This window comes from Hippopotamus amphibius, chromosome 10, assembly GCF_030028045.1.
Source record: "Hippopotamus amphibius kiboko isolate mHipAmp2 chromosome 10, mHipAmp2.hap2, whole genome shotgun sequence".
NCBI lineage: Eukaryota > Metazoa > Chordata > Mammalia > Artiodactyla > Hippopotamidae > Hippopotamus > Hippopotamus amphibius.
Window position 1 is genome coordinate 92,511,609 of NC_080195.1, and position 6,767 is coordinate 92,518,375.

A 6,767-nucleotide genomic window follows, 5' to 3' on the forward strand; every position below is an offset into this window, starting at 1 on the left:
CCATCAGGGCACTATTCTGAAATTGCAGTTCAGTTACTCATTGGCATTGAACTCTGATTCCTGCAGTAGTTATTCATGTGTGTTTAATGGTCATTAATGTATCTTTTATTCAATATCCCCTTTTACCCATCTTATTTCCCCACTCTCCTACCATGCTTCTGGATTACCTTCCAAATAAACTCTTAGCACAAAATCACTTTTTTTAGGAACTACTTTTCAAGGAACAAAAATTAAGACACCATCATCATACAACTTACTGTTGGACACTTTGACTACCAAAAGTCAACTTAAAGAGAGAGATTTGGTTGAGTAAAAATTATATAAATTTAACAAAAATTACCTACAATGAAAATAAAATATCCATAATTTAAAGACAAAAATACTTAATGAAGAAAGAAAAACACTTATGTATGACTGTGGAGTGATTATCAGAGCCAGATTCATGACAGAGGTCAAGCCATTAACTTCATGACCAGATGAGAACACGAATCTTGATAAAGAAAGTGAACATTTTAAATGAACCAGAAAAGGCAACTTGCCAGAAAAGGGCTCCCTTTAAGGGCATTGACAGGACTTTGAGGTCACAGAGCCAACTCTACATCAAGAGTACGTGTTCTTTGAGCTACATTTTCAATAGATTTGTTAGATTTACATTGTGTATCAAGGTAGCTTCCAGGAGTGAAGGTAATAGTCAGTTAGCTACAGATAGAAAGCAAAACTGTTTCCTGGGGAGACCAGGGCCACAAATTAAATTCTTTGGCTTTAGCTCCTGGTATGTCTGCTTTTATCACTTGACCCTTGCCCACAGGCTCAGCTCTGCCCACAGTTCAGGATCAAATGTGCTTCTAGTCTGGACAAATTTAGAAAACTTGAATTCAGTTGCACAGGGTGGTCCGTACAAATAAACACTTGCAGTCAGTCTTTTGTCTCAGAATAGCTCCATTCTGCCTCATTGCCGTGACCCACCCCCAACCAGTGCATTAAGGCGGCTCTCCCCAGTCACAATGATGCCGGAGATAAAACCCCATGCTCTCTCTTTACATCTCTATCTCAGATGTCCCTGTGGTTCCTGCTTTTCAAAACTTGTTTCTTCCTGTCTAGATCCAGTCTTAGTCCTTCTATCACTCAGTAACTAGTCATTTTTTCTGAACTTTTGTTTCATTTCTTATCCTGCCTTATCCCAGAAATATAGGAAATCATGTTACCTATTATATATAATAGGTAACCTTTAACATATGGATAAAAGAAAAAGAACCATAAAGAGGCAAGAACATAGTACAAGAAAATTAAAGATCAAGATACTTATTGCAATCAAGCTCATAATATAGACTGAGCAGACAGCTGGTCCTTCACTCTATTTTCTGTTTCTGCAATTTCACCCACGCTCCCTGCCTCGTCGAGTTAGTATGCAGCTATCTTGCAAATGTGGATCTCTTACCAACCTTTCACCAAGTTACAGACCTGTATTTCCACCAGGCCTGCTAAGCAACTCCAAAATGATCATTTGCCTCATTTTAAACTCAGCTTATGCCATAATGAACACATTACTTTCTTTTGTTTTTACTTAGCCTTGAATTTTATCATTTCATTATTACCTAATTTAGCACCTATGATTAACGAGAAATTGTTTTAGCCTCTGGTGGTTCAACAGCAAACAGAATTTTACTGCCCTCAAGGAGTCTGGTATTTCCTGCAGCAAGCTGTCTCATTAGAGCACTCACCAGAGTCACCAGGGAGACCACAGACCTAATCTTGTTGCCCTCGAAGACCTGCCCTGTGATAAGATTGCATGTCTTCAGCATGTCTGACAGCCCAACAAAGATGACAGTCACTCAGTCACCCCAAAATTGAACACCAAGGACATCCTATCCAGACCAAAAGAGTAGGTCTGAGCCAAGACTAGTAAATAGGGACAGAGAGGAACAGGGCCTGCCCATGAATGTGTGGGGAACTTAGCCAGTGAAAAAGAATATGTTCACTCTGAGCAAAGATAGCATGTGTGAGGCACTTAATTGTGAATGGAAGGTGCACTTGCTATCCAGCAAAACTTAGAGGTGACAGCCTAGTGCACACAAACCAACAAGTTCATCTCCATGTATGTTAATGTGGTTTCTCTGCTTCTCTATGGGGGAGATCTCCTTCTTCCTTTGCCTGTGTCCAGACATCAGAGCATTATCTCACCTGATAGATGTGAATCCCTCAGATCTGTATTTTGCAACCATCTTACCACATGTGAATGTCCTTGACAATGTATACTGTGATACGACCATTGCATAGAAGATCCTTGGTGCAAATGCAGAAACTAATTTCTCCATAAAATCTTAGAGCTTAAGTAGCATGCAAAGTCCTGGGCTGTCTCTTTGTGGTGCAGCCTGTGACCATGGAGGCCTTAAGTTCCCTCTAGCAGAGGCACCTGGGGTTGGGTGTGCAAGTGGCTGATTTTCTCTAGCCCAGACCGTAATTATAGCATGAGTTCCATTCAGAACAAAATTTTAATTCACAGATTTGTATATTAACCTCAGGCAATCAAGATGTTATTATAGATACTGCTGAGAGAGAAAAGATGGCGGCGAAGTAGAGAGACGTGGAGTGCATCCCTCTCCACAGATGCATTGGAAATGCACGGAAGGACGCAGTCATTCCCACAGAGAACCAGCTGAACACCAGCAGACGGCCTCGGACACCACAAAGGACCGCGGGGAGCCCGACATAGCCGGTAGGGAGGCCTCTACGAGGGCTCAAAGAGGGTGAAGCGGCGGAGCTGTGGCAGACGGGAGGCAGTGAGAAACATATGGAGGGTCCGCAGCGCAGCTCAGCGTTCCCGGACCGAGACGTTGATCTGCGGCTGAACGGAGGGTCCAGGAGCGGGAGCGTGGGAACCGGAGAGCTGGTTCAGGGCGAGAAACATTGTTGCCGGTAGGGTGACGGACCGAGAGGACAGGAGGGAGGAGGTCCACGGAGAGGAGTGCCCGTCCCTGAGAGCTGCCCGGCCATGATGGCGGCTGGAGGCTGCAGGCTCACGGGCGGAGCGGAGGAGCCACGCGCATAGCCTCTCCCTCTCTTTCGGTGCCTCTGCAACAGGCAGTGGAGAGACGCCCTGCGGGCCACCTAAGGCGCTCAGGGATAACAAGCACCCTCAGGCACTCGGGCGAGGCTAGATTAAAACTCCTTGCAATGCCAGCAGCAGGGAGGCTGCCAAGAGAAAAAAAAAAACAAAAAAAACAGCATCAAAAAGAAAAAAACCCCAAGAGAGGCCCAACTCTAAGACTCTCTGTGTACGCCTGAGCCACCAGCGCCCTCTGCAACAGGCACCTCCAAGCCTGACTGAAGCAACAGTGCGCCACTGCTCATGCACTCCCAGGAGAAGGAGCCACTATTGTACCCTCTCCCTCCCCACACACCGAGACTTACAGACGAACAATAAAGGAACCTCTGCTGGTCACAGAATAACGCAAAAAAAACCCAAGGCAAGGAGAAGGACACTTACAGCTGAGACGCTAAGGAAACAGAAATATTAGTAGCAATCCCTATTGAACTGGTCCATTCTGGGATCAGTTCTGGATTTTTCTTTTTTTTTTTCTTTCTCTCTCTCTCTCTTTTTTTTTTTTTTTTTTTGATTTATTAAATACAATCTTAGCCCTAAGGGATCTACAAGTTTTATAACATAATTTTTTAATGATATTTTATATTCTTTTTTTTTTTTTTTTTTGCCTTTTTATATACTTCTATATCTAGCTAAGTTTTTGGTAGTATGGACAAAATATCGCTCATACTTTCCTTTCATCCCTATCTTTTATACATTTCTATTCCTTTCTTTTTATTTGCATATTTCCAACCACATTACACTCTTCTGTTCCCCTTTCTTCCAGCCATTTTAAGTCTATTTTATCTTAACATACTTATAAGCAACACTATCGGTCTGCTCAGACTCCTTGCTCTATTATCCAGATGACGCACCGCCTTGGTATTTAATATTAGGCTTTTGTCTTTATCTTAGTCCTTAGTACAGTTGTCTAATTACATTCTGAGAATCTCCATTCTCTCTGGTGGTACTCCAGCTCTTTTCTATATTTGATCCTAGCTTACAAAATCTCCCTGGATTGATGTTTGTATGTGTAGGATGTTATTTGTTGTTTGTTTGCTTTTGCTTTTGTCTCTGATTTGTTCTGTTTCAGTTGTCAATTTCTGCTGGGTTTCTCTTTGAATATCTGATAGCACACTGGGGTTCTGTCAGGTCTTTCTAGAGCCTTATGTCCTAACGGATTCAGTAATTGTGTGTCTTATACATGTATGTGTTTCCTAGACTTAATATTCGTTTAATCCAATACTTGGACATTAGTCTGAGGCTTGGACAGTCTTCTATAAACACCTCTATCTCCCCAGGACAAGCAACCCCAAAAGTTTGGACAACCATGAGGAAACAAAGAAACCCCATGCAGGCAAAGGAGCAGGAAAAAAACCCACAAGACCAAATAAATGAGGAGGAAATAGGAAAAATGCCTGAACAAGAATTTAGAGTAATGATAGTAAAAATGATACAAAATCTCGATAACAAAATAGAGAAAGTACAAGAAACAGTTCATAAGAACTCAGAAAAACAAACAGCAATGGATATCAAAATAAACGAAATTAAAAATACTCCAGATGCTATAACCAGCAGAATGACTGAGGCAGAAGAACGAATAAGTGAGTTGGAAGATAGAATGGGGGAAATAACTGCCACAGAGCAGGAAAAAGAAAAAAGAATAAAAAGATTAGAAGACAGTCTCAGAGACCTCAGTGATAACCTTAAACGTACCAACATTCGAATTATAGGCATCCCAGAAGAAGAAGAAAACAAGAAAGGGTCTGAGAAAATATTTGAAGAGGTTATAGTGGAAAACTTCCCCAACATGGGAAAGGAAATAATTAACCAAGTCCAAGAAGCACAGAGAGTCCCATACAGAATAAACCCAAGGAGAAATACACCAAGACACATATTAATCAAACTAACGACAATTAAACAAAGAAAAACTATTAAAAGCAGCAAGAGAAAAGCAACAAACAACATATAAGGGAAAACCCATCAGGATAACAGCTGACCTTTCTACAGAAACTCTGCAGGCCAGAAGGGAATGGCAGGATATACTGAAAGTCCTGAAAGAGAAAAACCTACAGCCAAGAATACTCTATCCAGCAAGAATCTCATTCAGATATACAAAACATCATGAGAGACTACTACAAGCAACTATATGCCAATCAATTGGATAACCTGGAAGAAATGGATACATTCTTAGAAAAATACAGTCATCCAAGACTGAACCAGGAAGAAATAGAAACCATGAACAGACCAATCACAAGTACGGAAATTGAGGCAGTGATTAAAAATCTCCCAACACACAAAAGCCCAGGACCAGATGGGTTCACGGGCGAATTCTATCAAACATTTCGAGAAGAGTTAACACCTATCCTTCTCAAACTCTTCCAAAATATTGCAGAAGGCGGAGCACTCCCAAAGTCATTCTACGAGGCTACCATCACCCTGATACCAAAACCACGCAAAGATGTCACACAAAAAGAAAACTACAGACCAATATCACTGATGAATATAGATGCAAAAATCCTCAACAAAATACTAGCTAACAGACTGCAACAGCACATTAAAAAAATCATACACCATGATCAAGTGGGGTTTATCCCTGGGATGCAAGCATTCTTCAATATACGCAAATCAATCAACGTGATACATCGTATCAACAAGGATAAAAACCATATGATCATTTCAATAGATGCAGAAAAAGCTTTGGACAAAGTTCAACATCCATTTATGATAAAAGCTCTCCAGAAAATGGGCATAGAAGGAAATTACCTCAACATAATAAAAGCCATATATGAAAAACCAAAAGCCAACATCGTTCTCAATGGGGAAAAACTGAAAGAATTCCTTCTAAGAACAGGAACAAGACAAGGGTGTCCACTCTCACCATTATTATTCAACATAGTTTTGGAAGTGTTAGCCACAGCAATCAGAGAAGAAAAAGAAATCAAAGGAATCCAAATTGGAAAAGAAGAAGTAAAATTGTCACTCTTTGCAGATGACATGATATTATATATAGAAAACCCTAAAGACTCTACCAGAAAACTGCTAGCACTCATTGGTGAGTTTAGTAAAGTAGCAGGATACAAAATTAATGCACAGAAATCTCTTGCATTCCTATACACTAACAACGGAAGAGCAGAAAGAGAAATGAAGGAAACTCTCCCATTCGCCATTGCAACCAAAAGAATAAAATACCTAGGAATAAACCTGCCTAAGGAGGCAAAAGATCTGTATGCAGAAAACTTCAAGACATTGATGAAAGAAATCAAAGACAACACAAACAGATGGAGGGACATACCATGTTCCTGGATTGGAAGAATCAACATCGTGAAAATGTCTGTACTACCCAAAGCAATTTACAGATTCAATGCAATCCCCATCAAATTACCAATGGCATTTTTCACAGAACTAGAGCAAGAAATCTTACGATTTGTATGGAAATGCAAAAGACCCCGAATAGCCAAAGGAATCTTGAGAAGGAAAAATGGAGTTGGTAGAATCAGGCTTCCTGACTTCAAACTATACTGCAAGGCCATAGTGATCAAGACAGTATGGTACTGGCACAAAAAGAGAAAGGATGATCAATGGAATAGAATAGAGAACTCAGAAGTAAGCCCAAACACATATGGGCACCTTATCTTTGACAAAGGAGGCACGAGTATACAATGGAAAAAAGACAGCCTCTTCA